This window comes from Piliocolobus tephrosceles, chromosome 13 (genome assembly GCF_002776525.5).
Source record: "Piliocolobus tephrosceles isolate RC106 chromosome 13, ASM277652v3, whole genome shotgun sequence".
Taxonomy (NCBI): domain Eukaryota; kingdom Metazoa; phylum Chordata; class Mammalia; order Primates; family Cercopithecidae; genus Piliocolobus; species Piliocolobus tephrosceles.
The window spans coordinates 92,878,399-92,896,230 of NC_045446.1; the positions used below are offsets into that span (position 1 = coordinate 92,878,399).

The 17,832-nt window shown below is 37.8% G+C and overlaps 1 pseudogene; it reads left to right on the plus strand.

The window, feature by feature from the left end:
• The first annotated feature begins 322 nt into the window (after positions 1 to 322).
• On the plus strand, positions 323 to 511 carry LOC111539979 (annotated as a pseudogene).
• Positions 512 to 17,832: the final 17,321 nt, after the last annotated feature.

The following is a 17,832-nucleotide window of genomic DNA, read 5'->3' on the forward strand; positions in this document are numbered from 1 at the left end:
TTTTACTTTTACTGAGTCTTCTTGACTGTGAAATCAAATTGAGACTTTTGATAATGTTGCTGTTATAATAAATATAGAGTCTGGATCAAAATATATCTGTTCTCTGCTAATCTGGCTACTCTGGAATATTGAAATCAGTTCAAAGCACCACTGTGTGGAAAGCACACACACAAAATTAGTTATAAACTTCCAGGGTTGAGCAAGAGTTCTGAAAACCATTACATATTTCATATGAGGAAGAGAATAGCTAGCCGAGTATATTTAGCACAGAATAAGGACTCTCCAGTTAATAATGGATTCCCGCCCTCTTTTCCTTTCTCCACCATCCTGGTGTGTTCTTGCCTCCACTTCTCGCCATGTCTTCTCACAAGACTTTCAGGATCAAGCGATTCCTGGCCAAGAAACAAAAGCAAAATCGTCCCATTCCCCAGTGGATTCAGATGAAAACTGGAAATAAAATAGGTACAACTCCAAAAGGAGACATTGGAGAAGAACCAAGCTGGGTCTATAAGGAATTGCACATGAGATAGCACACATATTTGTGCTGTCTGAAGGTCACGATCACATTACCATATCAAACTGAAAATGTCACCACTCTCTGTAGAGTTCGACGTGTTTTCGTCTCTGAATCTATTATGAATGCGTTGGTTGGCTGGGTTCAGTAATAAATATGTGAGGCCTTTCATTTCAAAAAAAAAAAAAAATGGATTCCCAGGTAATCCCTTGGAAAACAAAGTAAAATAAATAAATGCCAAAGAAAGAGACATGTTGCCATCTATATAATAAAGGAATTACAAGAGTCACACAATGCCAAGTGCCTATGGGGCAGTAAATAAATGTTATTTAAATTAATCAAAGAAGAAATGGATTAGACTTATCTGAAAGTTTAGCAAGATGTTTCAACAACGAGTAGGCTCCCACTAATAAGATAGTCAAGAAAGTAAAAGAGCATCCGCTGCTCTTGTGGCAGAAAATTTTCCTGCATTGCTTAAAAAAATGGATAAGATGACTTCCAAAATCCTTTCCGAGTCTAAGAGTCTATTACTTTAGAAACCCAGATTAGGCAGCTATTGGAGATGACAAATTTTTAATTAATTTTGAATTGGTAATATACTCACAAGGGAAAATTCAAGATATAAAGAGGCATTTGCACCTTCCTCAAACTGTAGTCTAGCCACCCAGAGTCCCTCTCCAGAAATAATTCTCTTAATTTTTTTATTCAAAGATATTCTATGTATATGAAAATATATATTATATTTGTATACAAATGGTAGTTTGTTATACATAATGTTTTTGCATTTTGCATTTTCACTTTAAAGTTTATTTTACAGATTACAGTTTTATATCAGTAAGGAGATCAATTTTATTCTTAGGGAAGGTCATATAGTATTCCATAGTGTGAGAACTACTGTAATTTATTCAACCAGATCCTTGTTAATGGCTACTTACATTGTTTTTTATATTTTGCTATTACAAAAAATGCTACAGTGAATATACTTATGCATTTCTCATTTTGCGTGTGTGAAAATAATTGTTGTTTTTAGAACAAATTACCCAAGTAAAATTGCTTGAATCAAAGAGGTTTGCATTAACTATACTACAGGGCTAGAGTAAAAAAAACAAAACAGCATGGTTTTGATACAGAAACAGACATATTAACCAATGGAACAGAATTGAGAGCCCAGAAATAAGGCTGCATACCTACAACCATCTGGTCTTTGACAAAGCTGGCAAAAACAAGCAATGGGGAAAGAATCCCCTATTCAATAAATGGTGCTGAGATAACTGGCTAGCCATATGCAGAAGATTGAAGCTGGACCCCTTCCTTACACCATATACAAAAATAAACCCAAAATAACTAATGGGTACTAGACTTAATACCTGGGTGATGAAATAATCTGTACAACAGACCCTCATGACATGAGTTTACTTATATAACAGACATGCCCATGTACCCCTGAACTTAAAATAAAAATTTAAAAGACAAAGGGTTTCCATTTTTATTTTTGATAAAATTTTTAAATTGCTTTCTACAGGAGTTGTATCAATTTACCCTTTCATCAAAAATGTTTGAGAATATCTGTTTCCCCTTACTCTCAATCCCTAACCTAACGGTGTTTTTATTTACTATCTTTACCAATAGATTAGATGAAAAATGGCATTCACTATCACTTAATTTGCATTTCTCTTATTGTGAATGAGGCTGACCATCTTTTCATGTTAAACAGCCACTTGCATAAGCTTAAAAATATATATCTGTAGCAGTTGGGCATGATGGCTTACGCCTGTAATCCCAGCACTCTAAGAGGCCAAGACAGGAAGACCTTTTGAGGCCATAAGTTTAGAGTCCAGTCTGGGCAACATAATGAGATTCTGTCTCTCAAAAAATTTTTTTAATTAGACATCTTGGTAGTGCACATTTATAGTTCCAGCTACTTGAGAGGCTGAGGCAGGAGGATCACTTGAGCCCAAGAGTTTAAGGTGCAGTGAGCTATGATCATGTCACTGCCCTCCAGCCTGAGCAACAGAGAGAAAACTTGCCTCTAAAAAATAAAGAAAAGAAAAAAATCCTTAGCTAGTTAGCTACTAAGTTATTGGTCTTTTCCTTAGTGATTAATTTGGACTCTTTATGTATTATAGTATTAAGGAAATTAGCCATTTACCTGAATGAGTTGCAATTTTTTCCCAGATTGTAATTGTATTGACTTTATGTTTTTCTCTCATGGAGACTTCTAAAATTTTATGTAGTTGAACAAAATATTCATTTTTAATGCATTCTGAGATTGGTTTCAACTGGAACCTTCTCTATTCCAGCATAGTAATAAAAATCATCCTGTGTGTCTTCTAGTGTTTTTATGATTTTGTTTTTCACATTCAAATCTTTCTGCCACCTGGAATTTACCTTAAGTAGAGTTAGGAATTCCAGTATGTTTTTCCAGATAACTACCTAATATGTCTGTGTGTGTGTGTGTGTGTGTGTGTGTGTGTGTGAGAGAGAGAGAGAGAGAGAGAGAGAGAGAGAGAGAGATGGAGTCTCACTCTATTGCCCAGGCTGGAGTGAAGTGGTGTGATCTTGGCTCACTGCAACCTCTGCCTTCTGGGTTGGAGCAATTCTCCTGCCTCAGCCTCCTGAGTAGCTGGGATTACAGGTATGTGCCACCACACCTGGCTAATTTTTGTATTTTTAGTAGAGATGGGGTTTCGCCATGTTGGCCAGGCTGGTCTTGAACTGCTGACCTTATGTGATCCACCCACCTTGGCCTCCCAGAGTGCTGGGATTACAGGCATGAGCCACTGTGCCTGGTGTGCCTGGCCCTAATATGTTTTATTATACACAGATAATAGATGAATTTCATAGTCTTGAGTATAATGTTTATAAGTTATGACAGTACCTATAAGAGTAGCAAATACATAGTGGTTTAACAACAGTAATAAAAATCGTAACAACAACAACAACAATAATAATAGTTATACTTTCATGGTGCTTAGTATGTGGCAGGCATAGTTCTAAGCATTTCTTGCAAATATTACTGGATAATTATCTCTAATTCCAAGAATTGGTTAGGTTCACAAAATGATGCAAGAATCCAGATCCTTCCTGGACTCTAAGATGACGTGGCTAGAATATGGGTAAAAACAGGAAAATCTCTCATAGTTGTAGTTGGAGAGAGTTCCAGGAATTAAAATACTTTATTCATTTGCCTGCTCAATAGTTCAGTTAGTATTTGTTGAGTACAAGGCTTTTCAGTAGGGAAATGGGATAAAGACCATATCTGATCAGGCAAGACATCACAATTATAGTTTGCATGTGCCAGGCATCATGTATATTTAGCCACCACATGCCAGAACAACCAGTTGGCTCCACTCTTATGGTCATGCATACATTCTGCTTGGTCAATGCCAAAGCTATATTGGTTGTTAAATAATGTAAATAGCACTATTGTGCCAAATACTAAGGTAATTCTTTACATGTATTGAAAGTGTATTTACATGTATTGAATACATGTATTGAAAATACATCTTTATATGTATAGAAAATGCTTCTCTGTATGCTTTCTTCATAGCATTTACTACAATTACGTATTTTTATATAATTAGATTATCTTTGTGCAATATTAGACTGTAAGCTACCTGAAAGCTGGAGCACAAAACTATTTTGCTCAACACTGAGCCTCAGTATCTAGCACATAATAGATGTTTAATAAATATTTGTCAAATGAATGAATTCATAAATAGTCCTAAAATCAAATAGATCCAATTTCTAATTATTTCTCTGCCTCTCCTTGCTGTGTGACTGTGGACATGTTTCATAGCTTCTCAGTACTTTAGTTTTCTTCTGTAAACTGACATAAAAATATTACCTAATAGAGTAGCAATGAGAATTAATCAAAATAATACATTATCATCATCATCATTGTCACCACCATATTGAGTTCTTATTATATATCAAGATCCTCTCAGACCTAGAAAAATCTCCTTGTGGAATGTGATCCACGCACACACTCATGCTTGAAAATCCAATCCTGAGATTATGATCTGAGTGTGCAGACTTTCCCATAATCTTGTGATTCAGACTCTGGCATCCAAAATCCACCAAGCACGGAGTCAGAAGACAGTGAGAGACCAATTATTTATTTTATATATGTGTTCTGATTTTGCCTAAGGTGTTTTTCTGAGACATTTAAAACCATGGTGATAGACACATATTGTATATGATAAACATAAGGTAGAAGAGCACCTGCCAAGCAAGTATGAACGATTTTAGTGGTTAACTTTCCATTATTCCCTGAGGGTCTGTCATCCAATACTCTTTAAAACTAGATGAGCAACTCATGGGATATAACCTTGCATCTGTACTTTAAATGCCCTAAGATTTATCAAGCTGAATTAGCAGCCAGTTTTTCTCTTTTCTCTTCTACTATGAGCTTGATGCTGTCCTAGAGTGCCTTAAAATCTACATAGAATCTACTCTCCCAATGGTAATGTAATAGTAGTCTTTATAATGTCTTTAAACCAAGTTATAAAGTACAGTTTGGGGAGGAAATACTCCAGGAAGGTCATAAAACAATTAAACTTATGGTAGTGTCTCTAGTTTGTTGTTACTATCTAGAACACTATCTCACAGAGTAGTGCACATTAAAATAGTGTTATTCAAGTTCCCCACATAAATGAATTTTGAAAGGTAATCAGGAAAGATTTCATAAAACTATACAGTAATTATCTGAACTCACTGCATGGCCTCTGTGTACTACCTAAGCCTAAGAAGCTCTTTTCCATATCTTCTGACTATATTCTGTTTGTTCATTCATTCAAAAACTGTTTACCAAATAGGTATTTTCTATTATGAAGGAATCTAGTAAGTGGGTATTTCATGAATGAGACCTGGTTTCTTCCCTTAAGGCATTTACAATTCGATGAAGAACGTAGACAAGAAAAATCATTGATAATAGTAGAGTTGCTGTTTTAAAAGTTTTTCATCTGCATTGTTCAGATTTTAAGTACTCATAAGATTCACTCTTAAATTTTCACTTGGATTTATTTATCATTTAACCATTTATTGAAAGTCTACCATATATACAAAGAACTAAAGGGATACACTAGGAGATTTACTGGAAAAAGGAGCAGGACTCTTGACCACAGGTATCTTCTTCACTTAGAATCTAGTCCACATCTTACTCCTGGCTCCAGATTGTTTTATTCAACGATCTACCAGATGTCTCCGTGTAGAGTTCCAGAGCAGGTCCCAAATGAAATTTATTATATTGAATGAATGTGTCCCCCTACATGTGTCCCTGTTCTGGTTAATGGCCCCATCACTTGCCCGGTTACCTACACCAGAAACCTGGAATAGGGTTTAGATTTCTCCTCCTCCTTCGTTGCCCCCACGTAATTATTCAGAACTTCTGCCAATTTTGTCATCTATATATTTCCTTCTTCTGTTCTTTCCTTACCCTCTTGACTGTGACTACCTTAATTCCTGTCACGTATGAGGCTGTTCTTGCACTGCTATAAAGAAATATCTGAGACTAGGTAATTTATAAGAAAAGAAGTTTAGGCCTTGGGCAGCTCTACCACTATGTTCTGCAGGGTACACCTCCTGTGGCTGTTCTCAGAGGTTGTTGAGAACCTGCGACATTTCCAGGTGCAGAGTGCAAGCTTCCAGTTGATCTACCATTTTGGGGTCTGGAAAACAGTGGCCCCTGTTCCCATGACTCTATTAGGTAGTGCCCAGTGGTGACCCTGTGTGGGACCTCCACCCCCATATTTCCCCTCTGACTGCACTACTACAGGTTCTCTGTGAGGGCTCTGCTCCTGCAGCAAGCTTCTGCCAGGGCACCCAGGCTTTTCCAAACATCCTCTGAAATCTAGAGAAAGGCTGTCAAGCCTCCACCACTCTTGCACTGCATGCCTATAGGCTTAACACCACATAGAAGCTGCCAAGGCTTATGACTTGTGCCCTTCCAAGCAGTGGCCCAAGCTGTACCTGGGGTCCTCTAAGCTGAGGCTGGAGCTAGAATGGGCTGGAAGCAGTGTCCTGAGACTGCACAGGGCAGTATAACCCTAGGCCTGGTCCCCAAAACCATTCTTCCCTTGTACACCTCTTGGCCTGTGATGAGAGGGACTACTGTGAAGGTCTCTGAAATGCCTTTTCCCCATTTTCTTGGATGTTAGCACTTGGCTCCCTTTTCATTATACAAATATCTCTAGCAAGTAGTTGCTCTGCAGCCTGCTTGAATTCTTCTCCCAGAAAAACATTTTTTTTTCTCTGCCACATGGCCAGCCTGTACATTTTTCAGATTTTTGTTCTCTGCTTTCTGTTTAAATATAAATGCCGACATTTCTTTGCCCCCACATTTGAGCAAATGGTTAGAAGCAGCCAGGCCACATCTTGAATGCTTTGCTGCTTAGAAATTTCTTCTGCCAGATACCTTAAGTCACCATTCTCAAATTCAAACTTCCACAGATCTCTATGGCATGGAAACAAAGCAGCAAGTTCTTTGCTAAGGCATAATACATGTGGCCTTTGCTCCAGTTCCCAATAAGTTCCACATGTCCATCTGAGACTTCATTCAGCAGGCTGGACTTCACTGTCCATATCACTATCAGCATTTTAGTCACAACCATTTAACTAGTCTCTAAGAAGTTCCAAACTTTCCAACATTTTCCTGTCTTTTTTTGAGCCCTCCAAATTCTTCCAACCTCTACCCATTACCCAATTCTAAAGTTGCTTCCACATTTTCAGGTATCCTTATGGAAAAGCCCCACTCCTTGGTACCAATTCTCTGTATTAGGCTGTCCTTTCATTGCTATAAATAAATACCCGATACTGGGTAATTTATAAGAAAAGAGGGTTTATTGGCTCATAGTTCTGCAGGCTGTACAGAAAGCATAGCACTGGCATCTTGCTTCTGGGGAGACCTAAGGAAGATTTTACTTATGGCAGAAAGTGAAGCAGGAGCTTGCATATCACCTGGCAAAAGCAAGGGCAAGAGAGAGACAGTTGGGATGCCAGAGGTGCCACACATGTTTAAATGACCAGATTTCGTGCAAACTCAGAGGGAGAGCTCACTTATCACCAAGAGGATGGCCCAAGCCATTCATGAGGGATCTGCCCCCATGAAGAAAACACCTGCCAGGAGGACCCACCTCCAACATTGGGGATTGCATTTCTACAAGAGAGTTGAGTGGGGACAAATATCCAAACTATATCATGTCATCATCACATTTAACCTAGACAAACAAAACAGCCTCCTCAGCTGGTCTCCCTGGATCCAGTCAGTTCTTCCTCTCACCCATTCTCTTCATTGATACTGAAGTGATGATTGCAAATGCAAATGTTATCATGACCCTCTACTGTCCCAGATTCTTTAATGACTCTCCAACCACACAGAATAAAATCCAAAGTCCTTCTAGATAGGCACACTAATCCTTGTCCCACCATTTTTGTCACTGCCTCACCCTTGTACACTACATATGAGTCACATTTGAATATTCAGAGTTTCCTGAGAACACTACGATGTTGCATCCCTCTGTGTCTTTGTAAGTGCCCTTTCCTCTGCCTGGAATATTCTGTCCTTTCCTGTCCTATCTATCTAATGCCTAATCATCTTCAAAGACCCTGTTGAAGACTCCTCCTCTGTGAGGTCTTCTCTGATTTATCTGAACTATAGTTGATGACTCCCTCCTTTGTTCCACTGATGAAATTTGTATGTGCCTCTTTCTGCCATTTCTTACTATGTGGTCTTTCTAAAAATGTAAATGTCAGCCGGGCACGGTGGCTTACGCCTGTAATCCCAGCACTTTGGGAGGCTGAGGTGGGTGGATCACCTGAGGTCAGGAGTTCGAGACCAGCTTGGCCAACATGGTGAAACTCCATCTCTACTAAAAATACAAAAATTAGCCAATCATGGTGGTGGGTGCCTGTAATCCCAGTTACTTGGAAGGTTGAGGCAGGAGAATCACTTGAACCTGGGAGGCGGATGTTACAGTGAGCTGACATCGTGCTAACTGCACTCTAGTCTGGGTGACAGAGCGAGACTACATCATGTCATCATTATATTTAACCTAGACAAACAAAAGAGCCTCCTTGGCTGGTCTACCTGGATCCAGTCAATTCTTCCTCTAACCCATTCTCTTCATTGATACTGAATTGATACTGATGATTGCAAATGCAAAAAAAAAAAAAAAAAAAAAAAAGTCAGTGTCTCTAGCCACACTCAGTTTGTTGAAACTATTTTTTTTTTTTTTTTTTTTTTGAGTTGCAGTCTCACTCTGTCACCCAGGCTGGAGTGCAGTGGGGCAATCTCGGCTCACTGCAAGCTCCGCCTCCCGGATTCACGCCATTCTTCTGCCTCAGTCTCCCGAGTAGCTGGGACTACAGGCGTCCATCACCACACCTGGCTAATTTTTTGTATTTTCAGTAGAGACGGGGTTTCCCCATGTTGGTCAGGATGGTCTCCATCTCCTGATCTCGTGATCCGCCCGCCTCGGTCTCCCAAAGTGCTGGGATTACAGACGTGATCCGCCACGCCCGGCCTATTTTTTAAACTCTTAAATGCATCAACTTGTCTCTATTCCCCGCACCACCACACTTGCCAAAACCATCATCATCTCTTGTCAGAACTATAATAGTCCTGCCTAATCTGAGGTTTCACCTTCCACGGTTTCAGTTGCTTATGGTCAAATGAGGTCCAGAAATATTAAGTGAAATATTCCAGAAATAAACAATTCATAAGTTTTAAGTTTTGTGCCACTCTGAGTATCACAATGCAATATCTTGCCTTTCCATTCCATCCTGCCCAGGTCATGAATCACCCCTGTGTCATGCTGTATACATTACCCACCCACTAGTCACTTACTAGCCATCTCAATTATCATATTGAAAAAACATAGTATATATAGGGCTTTGTACAGTCTAAGGTTTCAGACATCCTCTTGGAGTCTTAAAACGTAGTCTCCGTGGATAAGGGGAGGACTACAATATTGCAATAGATTCCTAACTGGTTGTTTTGCTTGCACTCTTGTCACCTTACAGCCCATTCTTCATTTTGCAATTGTTGTTGTTGTTGTTGTTGTTTGTTTTTTTGTTTTGTTGTGTTTTGTTTTTGAGACGGAGTCTCACTCTGTCACCCAGGCTGGAGTGCAATGGCGCGATCTCAGCTCACTGCAACCTCCACCTCCCCGGTTCAAGCAATTCTCCTGCCTCAGCCTTGAGAGTAGTGACCTCTTGAAAATTGGAACAGAGGAGAGTTCAAGAAGAAGCACGTGTTATATAAGATCATGGGAAACAAAAATCAAAAAAGGGCTTTTGGATTTAATTTTTAAAAAAAGAATATCATTCTCAACATTTGAAGTCTCTTTAGAGGATAAGAATAGAAATCAGAGAAGAGAATACTAAGGAATAGGTCTTTATTGATGTCCAAAAAAAAAAAAAAAAAAGGTTTTGTGATCAGTTTAATTTACATATTTTAAAAAGTCAAGAAGGCAAACCACTATTCAATTACCGGACATCCTGAAACACCTCTTTTTGTTCAAGAATAGGCTGCCATATTTTGTAAGCAGAGACCAAAGACCATATAAAATATTTCTCTTAAAACCTCCAACGTTGGGAAAGTTGTGAAAAGTCCCAGTATGAAATGTTTTCAGAAACTTTCCCCAGCATCCAGTCTTGCTTATTCAGAAGAATATTTGCAGTCAGTTGTTTTTCTAAGCATGTCTGAATTCTGTCATTGCAACATGCAAAAAGGCAGCTAGCTGCTTTCTTCCTGTTTATGTTTTGCTCTTAAGTAACTTAGACCTGAAATAGCCCAACTCTCCAGCTTTGTCTTCACAAGCATAGAAAACACCTAAAGTCTTACCTATTTATTATAAGCCTTCACATAAACTACTTATTATTCAGTGATGCCTATCTTTGGCTTTCATTAAAGGAAATGTAGTAGCTGTATCCACAAAAACTCTTAAAATTAAGTCATATTTTCATTAATTATTTAATGTATTCTATATGTGCCAAACATGATGCTGGTTTCTGAAAAGATGAATGAGTTCCTTGCCTGAAAGAGTTCACACTTTTGTGGGGACATGTGGTCTTTTTCCTCTGGGACAAGGAGTATAGTCCAAGAAGATTGATTTGAAGTTGGGCTAAAGAGATCCAGCTCAGCTAATCACAGGATAGAGAGTGAGGAGAACGCATTGATCTGTCACACCAGAAGAGAAACACTGCTCAGAATTATTTTTAGTTTGCCCTCCCAGTCTTTAAGTGGGATATGGACCAGGGCAGGAGCCAAGGGCTCTGTAAAGAGCCCCTATTCAGGTGAATAGGGGCAAGGCTTATCCTCTGTTCTTTTCACTTTGGAGTGGACATTAATGATCTTTTTCTCCTGTTTATTGAGAAATAAATTATGGTTTGCTCTAAACAAGCTAACATGAAGACGTCATTCCCTTTTGAAGGGAATGAAGTGATTTGAATGTCTTTATCTAAATGAGTGAAAGCATTTCTGCTTTTAAACAAAAGAATCCAGCTCAGTCTTTCAATCATAGCAATGACTTTATTTTTCTTTATTTCTTCCTTCTGAGGAGAAATTTCAAACTAGGGAAATTTGCTAAATCAACAAAACATGTGTTTGAAGTTTTCAGCAGCAAATCCCAAAGGCTGCCAAGAAATTAGTTAAGAATCTGAATTTACTCTATATATCACTTTATTATATAATACTTAGAGGTGGTCATTTTGAGATGTCTACATAGATAGGTTTTCTTCTGACTATATCCCTTCCTCCCCAGAGTATGAATTAGGTCATTCAGTATTTGAATATCAATAATGACCATGATGATGCCATGACAAATTTCTAAAGTTATGCTTTTTATGATGCTGGTATTGATCTTTAAAGGTTAATTTCATTCATCCACTGCACATTTTTAATGTATGAGTATTTGCAACCTCATGCCTCTAAATTTTCTCCAATTTTTCTGCTCTCAATTAGTAGGCACCATACAGGCCAACAGCTTTATACAGTGGTCAAAGGCAGGGAAAGAAATTATGTCCCATCTTCTTGGTAGAAAAATGCTAGAAAGTCAAAGTACACTAGGAATTACCCTAAAATGAAATATTGACTTAACTTGGGGCTACCTTGCCCTTACTTACATCCTAGAAATTTGCCATGAAGATTTGGTTCAGTGGCTGTTTTGCCATTCTCTAGTTAAACGACCCTAGAAAACTTACATAGTGTCCTAAATCTTAGTTTTCTCAGCATTTTTATACGATTTTTAGTATAATTCCCACCCACTTCACAGAGTTGCCAAGGAAATCAAATGACTCTTTGTGTAAGTGCCCTGTGTACACTGTCAAGCGCTTCACAAATCTAAGTCCTCTAAGTATTAGGGTGGTGCAAAAGTTATTGCAGTTTTTGCCATCGCATGTCACGGCAAAAACTGCAATGACTTTTGCAGCAACCTAATACTAAACTGGTCATGTAGTATCTCTGCTAGTGATGCTCTTGCAGGTGGGGCTCACAGCCATTTACTCAGGCCTCTCAGCACATTGCTGTGTGTGTGTGTCTATGTGTGTTTTATATTTATATATTTAGGGTGTACAAGTGCAGATTTCTTGCATGCATATATTTCAAGGTGGTGAAGCCTGGGCTTTTATTGCACCTATCACCTGAATAGTGAGCATTGTACCCAACAGTTAATTTTTCATCTCTCACTCCCTTCCCACCCTCCCACCTTTCATAGTCTCCAGGGTCTATTATCCACTCTGTATGTCCATGTGTACCAACTGTTTGGCTCCCACTTATAAGTGAGAACATGCAGTATTTGACTATCCATTTCTGCCTCTCAGCACATTGTACTCGCATCTCTTGCTAAGCAATAGGGAAAGCCCCTGTAGGTGGGGTCTGAGGAGCAGGGCACAGGAAACCCAAAACTCTTATAATGCGTCATTCATTCTAGCTAATTAAGACCTGAGCTTAGTAGTAATACTTCAGGGGAAACAAAACCTATTTCCCTAGATTTCAAATTTATAACCTATAATTGGAGATTAAAAATTAAGTTTCTAGTTTCAAAAGAGATTTAGTGATTACTCAAGAAGAAAAAAATGTACAAAACTAATCATTGGCAATAAGTGGACATAACATTAGTTAGTGGACATAACATTGCCCAGAAAGTGAGAAGACCTGTTTGATCTTTCGTTCTCATTCCCTGACCCCCAGGATTCAAGATCCTCAGCTGTAAAACCAGGTTGGCTTGAGTGAGCCTCATGTTTCCTTCCAGCTTGGCAGTTCCATGATGCCAACTGACCCAGCATCTAACACTCCTGTCTGGCATTGCCTAAATGTTCCTGGGAACTAACAGAGCATGAAGTGGTTTCATGCTCAGTTGGGAAATATAAAGACGGGTCTGTTAATTGTGGCCAGGAAAACATATCACTTCTAACACAGAAAGAAGACAGAGGGTATGGAGTAAATCCAGAGCAGCGAGTCTGAATTACCAAACCAAAATGATTTTCCTCTTTGAGGTTAGAGGCCAAGCAGTTTGAGAAAGACTTACATAAAGGGTTGTCACTCTACTCTCTGGTTTTCGCTTTGTTACAGTGATTGCCTCTCCTAGACCATCTGGAAAGTGAAGGTAAAGAGTCCTAACTCATAATTCAGGCTCTTTCCAGAAATCTTTGTATAAGCCTAGGTAAGTCACTTATCCCCTATGGGCTTCTGTTTCTTCAATTATAAAATGATTGAGTTGAACAATGAATAGATTTGTTAATAATTAGGTGAAAGGCAGGTGATCATTAACGGCAACAGTCAAGATTATGGATCATGTTATCAGGATGTGATTTATTCACTTATCATATTAGGGATTATTGTGGGTGCCATGGATATAGGAGCAAAAAGAAAAAAAAATCAAGAAGATATATTTGCCTTCTTGGAGCTTAAATTATTGTTAAAGTGACAGCAAATAAACACACAAAAAAATAAAACACAGCATGTCAGATGGTGATGAATGCCAGAGAGAAAAAGGGCAAGGAAGGGACCTAGAGAGCCCAGGATGGGAGTGGAGATAGAATGGATGAATGCAAATTCCTGAAGAAGGAGTGGTGAGCCAAGGCTGTCAAAGAGGAGAGTCTTCTTGCAGAGAGAACAGCAAGCACCAATAAGGCTGGAACCCTGTGGACTCTAGGCAGAGAGTAGGAAGAGAGGTCAGAGGTTTAACAGAAAACAGATCATACAGAGCTTTATAGGAGACTGGTTTTTACTCAGGGTGAGATAGGAGGACACTGGAGAATTTTGAGTAGTGAAATAACTAAACCAATTTAGGTTTTAAAAAGAACATTCTGATGCACTATGGCAAACAGACAAAACATAAATCAGGGAGATCAATTAAGAGGTTGTTAAAATAAAGCAAGATGATAATAGCTTGGATCATGATGTGATAACTGTGCAGGTGGGGATAGTGGTCCAATTCCATATATTTTCAAGATCCAACAGGATTTGTTGATGGATTAGATGCAGAGAAAAGGGGGAGTCTTGAATGACTGTAAAGTTTCTTTGGCTTGAATAGCCGAGGATGGGGTTGGCATTCACTGAAATGGGAAAAACAGCAAGAAGAGAAGGTTTGAAGCGGAAGATAGAGAGTTTAAGTTTGAGATGATAGATATACAAATAGAGATGTTGAAAAGGCAGTTGGGTATCCTATAGTTTAGCAAAGAGAATGTCAGAACTGGAAATACACATTTGGGGGTCTTCAGTGTTTAGATGGTGTTTAAAGTGATGAGGGCAGAAGAGATCACTCAGAGAGGAAAAGGAGATAGAGAAGAGGTTTGAGGATTGAGATATGAAGTGCTCAAATATTTAGTGGTCAGCAAGTCAAGGAGGAATCAGCAAAGAAACCTAAGACAGAGAGATGAGCAAGGTAAGAGAAAAACCAGGAGAGTATGATGTTCTAGAAACCAAGTTTTTTTAAAAAATGTCTTTAAAGGAAGAGGAATTAATTGACTGCATCCAATGGTGTTGATAGGCCAAGTAGGACAGGAGTGATCACTGGATACAGAACTGTAGAGGTTATTATTTGTTTATTTATTTATTTTTGAGGTGAAGTCTTGCTCTGTCACCCAGGCTGGAGTGCAGTGGCATCATCTCAGCTCACTGCAACCTCCACCTCCCAGGTTCAAGTAATTCTCCTGCCTCAGCCTCCTGAGTAGCTGGTATTATGGGCACACATCACCATATCCAGTTAATTTTATATTTTATTTTTAGTAGAGACCGGTTTTTGCCATGTTGGCCAGGCTGGTCTTGAATGCCTGACCTCAGGTGATCCACTCACCTCAGTCTTCCAAAGTGCTGGGATTACAGGCATGAGCCATTGTGCCCGGCCAAGGTCATTACTAACTTAGACAAGAGCTGTGTCAGTAATATGCTTACTGAATTCACTTCAAAAGAAAATTGGAGAAGAGAAATTGGAGATAGCTGGTATAGATGACTCAAGGAATTTTGCTATATAGTAGAGTATAAAATTGGAGCAGGAGTTGGAAGGGAAGTGATCAAGAGAGGGTTTTATTTTTAAGGTGGGTGACTATGCATCATGTTTCCCTTCTAATAGGAGTAATCTAGAAGGAGTAGAGAAAGCAGAGGAACAAGGAAGGAAAGAAGGAGAGGAGAAGAAGAGGGTTCGTGGGGAGGGGAATGGGAAAGGACAGAAAGTGAGGAGACCTGTATGGGGTCTGAGGAGGAAGAAGAATAAAGGAAGAGGAACGAAGGGGAGTGAGAAGGAAGAAGGATAAGGAAAAAATGATACACTGAAAAATAAAAAAGAGAGGAGGTGCAAATATATAAAATAAAAAATGAAAGTGAGCATATTACCACCAACCATACAAAAATACAACTATTATAAGAGAATACTATGAACAATTGTATATCAACTAACTAGATAACCTAAATGAAGTGAGAAAATTCCTAGAAACAGACAAGTTACCTAAACTGATTCAAGAAAATGTAGAAAATTTCGACAGACCTAAAACAAGTAAATAGATTGAATCGGTAATCAAAACCTCCCAACAAGGAAAAGTCCAGGACCAGATGGCTTCACTGGTAAATTTCACCAAGCATATAAAGAAGAATTAACACTGGTCTTTCTCAAATTCTTTAAAAAACAAAAAGAGGAAACACCAACTCATTCTATAAAGCCAGCATTACCCTGATACCAAAGACAGATAAAAACATCGTAAGAAAAGGAAATTATAGACCAATATCCCTTATGAATATAGATGCAAAGATCCTCAACAAAATACTAGGAAACTGAATCCAACAACATATTAAGAATATTACCACCATAACTAAGTGAGATTTATCCCGGGAATGCAAGGGGGTTAACATAAGAAAATTAATCAATATATCACATTAATAGAATTGAGGGGATGGGAAGCTACATGATCATCTCAATTAAGAAAGAAATGGCATTTGACAAAATCCAACATCTTTTTATGACAGTATCTCTCAGAAACTTAGATATAGAAGTAAATTTCCTCAACATGATAAGAGGCATTTATGAAAAACCCCCAGTTAACATCATAGTTAATGGTGAATGACAAAGTATCCCCCTTCTAAAGTTAGGAATAAAACAATGATGCCCACTTTCACCATCACTATTCAACAATTTACTGAATGCTCTAGCCAGAGAAATTAGATGAGAAAAACAAAGGTATTAAAATTGGAAAGGTAAAATTATCTGTGTTTACGTATAACATAATCCTATATATAGAAAAACTCCAAAAAATACACAAGAAAGCTACTAGAGCTAATAATTGACTATTAAGCAAAATTGCAGGGTGCAAGATCAACACAAAAATCAGTTGTCTGTGTACACCAGCAATGAGTAATCTGGAAAGGAATTAATAAAACAATTTCATTTACAATAACATCTTTTCTAATTTTTTAAAAATGGTACTTGGGGAATATAGATAATAACATCTAAAAGAATAGAACACCTAGGAATAAAATTTAACCAAGAAAGTGAAAAATGTATACACTGGAAACTACGAAACACTGCTGAAATAAATTTTAAAAGACCCCAAATAAATGGAAAGACATCCCATGTTCATGGGTATAAGACTTAATATTGTCAAGTCAAAAGTACTATCCAAAGCAATCTACAGATTCAATGCAATATCTATCAAAATTCCAACAGATAGTTTTGCGTACATGAAAGAGCCAGTTCTCAAATTCATATGGTATTCTAGGAACCTCAATTAGCCAAAACAGTTTTCAAAAAGAAGGACGAAGTTGGAGGACTCAAACTACCCAATTTTAAAACTTACTACAAAGCTACAGTACAGTAATCAAAACAGTGTGGTTATGGCATAAAGATAGACATATAGACTAATGGAAGAGAATTTAGAGTCCAAAAATAAACACATATATTCATGGTCAATTGATTTATGATGAAGGTGTCAAATCTATCCAATGAGTAAAGAGTACTCTCTTTAACAGATGATGCTGAGACAACTGGATTTCCATATGAAAAATAATGAAGTAGGACCCCTAATTCACACCATATACAAAAATTAACTCAAAATCAATGACCAAAATATAAGAACTAAAATTCACAAAAGTCTTAGAAAAAAAAATAAGAGTAAATCTTCATGACCATGTATTTGACAACAGTCTTAAATGACACCAAAAGTAAGGGCAATGGAAGAAAAAAACAGATAAAATTTCATCAAAACTTAAAACTTTTGTGCATCTAAGGCATTATAATGAAAGCAAAAAACAACCTACAGAATGGGAGAGAATATTTGCAGGTCATATATCTGTTAAGAGTTTAATATCTCAAATATGTAGAGAATTCACATTAACTCAACAACAAAAACATAAACAACCCAGTTTAAAAATGAGCGTAAGACATTTCTCCAAAGAAAATATACAAATAGGAAATAAGCACATGAAAAGATGGTCAATATCATTAATAACTAGGGATATGTGAATCAAAACTATAATAAGATACCACTTCACATCTACTAAAATGACTAACATCAATAAAACTAAACATAACAAGTATTAACAAGGGTGTAGAAAAATTGGAATTCTCATACATTACTGTTGAAAATGTAAAGTGGTGCAGCCCCTGTGGAAAACAGTTTGATGGTTCCCCAAAAAACTATATATAGAGTTACCACATGACCTGCAATTTCACTTTTAAGTATGTACCCAAAAGAATTAAGGCAGAGACTTAAACAGATATTTGTACACCAGTGTTCATTGAAGCATAGTTCACAATAGCCAAAAGGTGGAAACAATCCAGTGCAACCTAAATGCAAAAATACTATAAATATAGGGAAAAAATTAACTA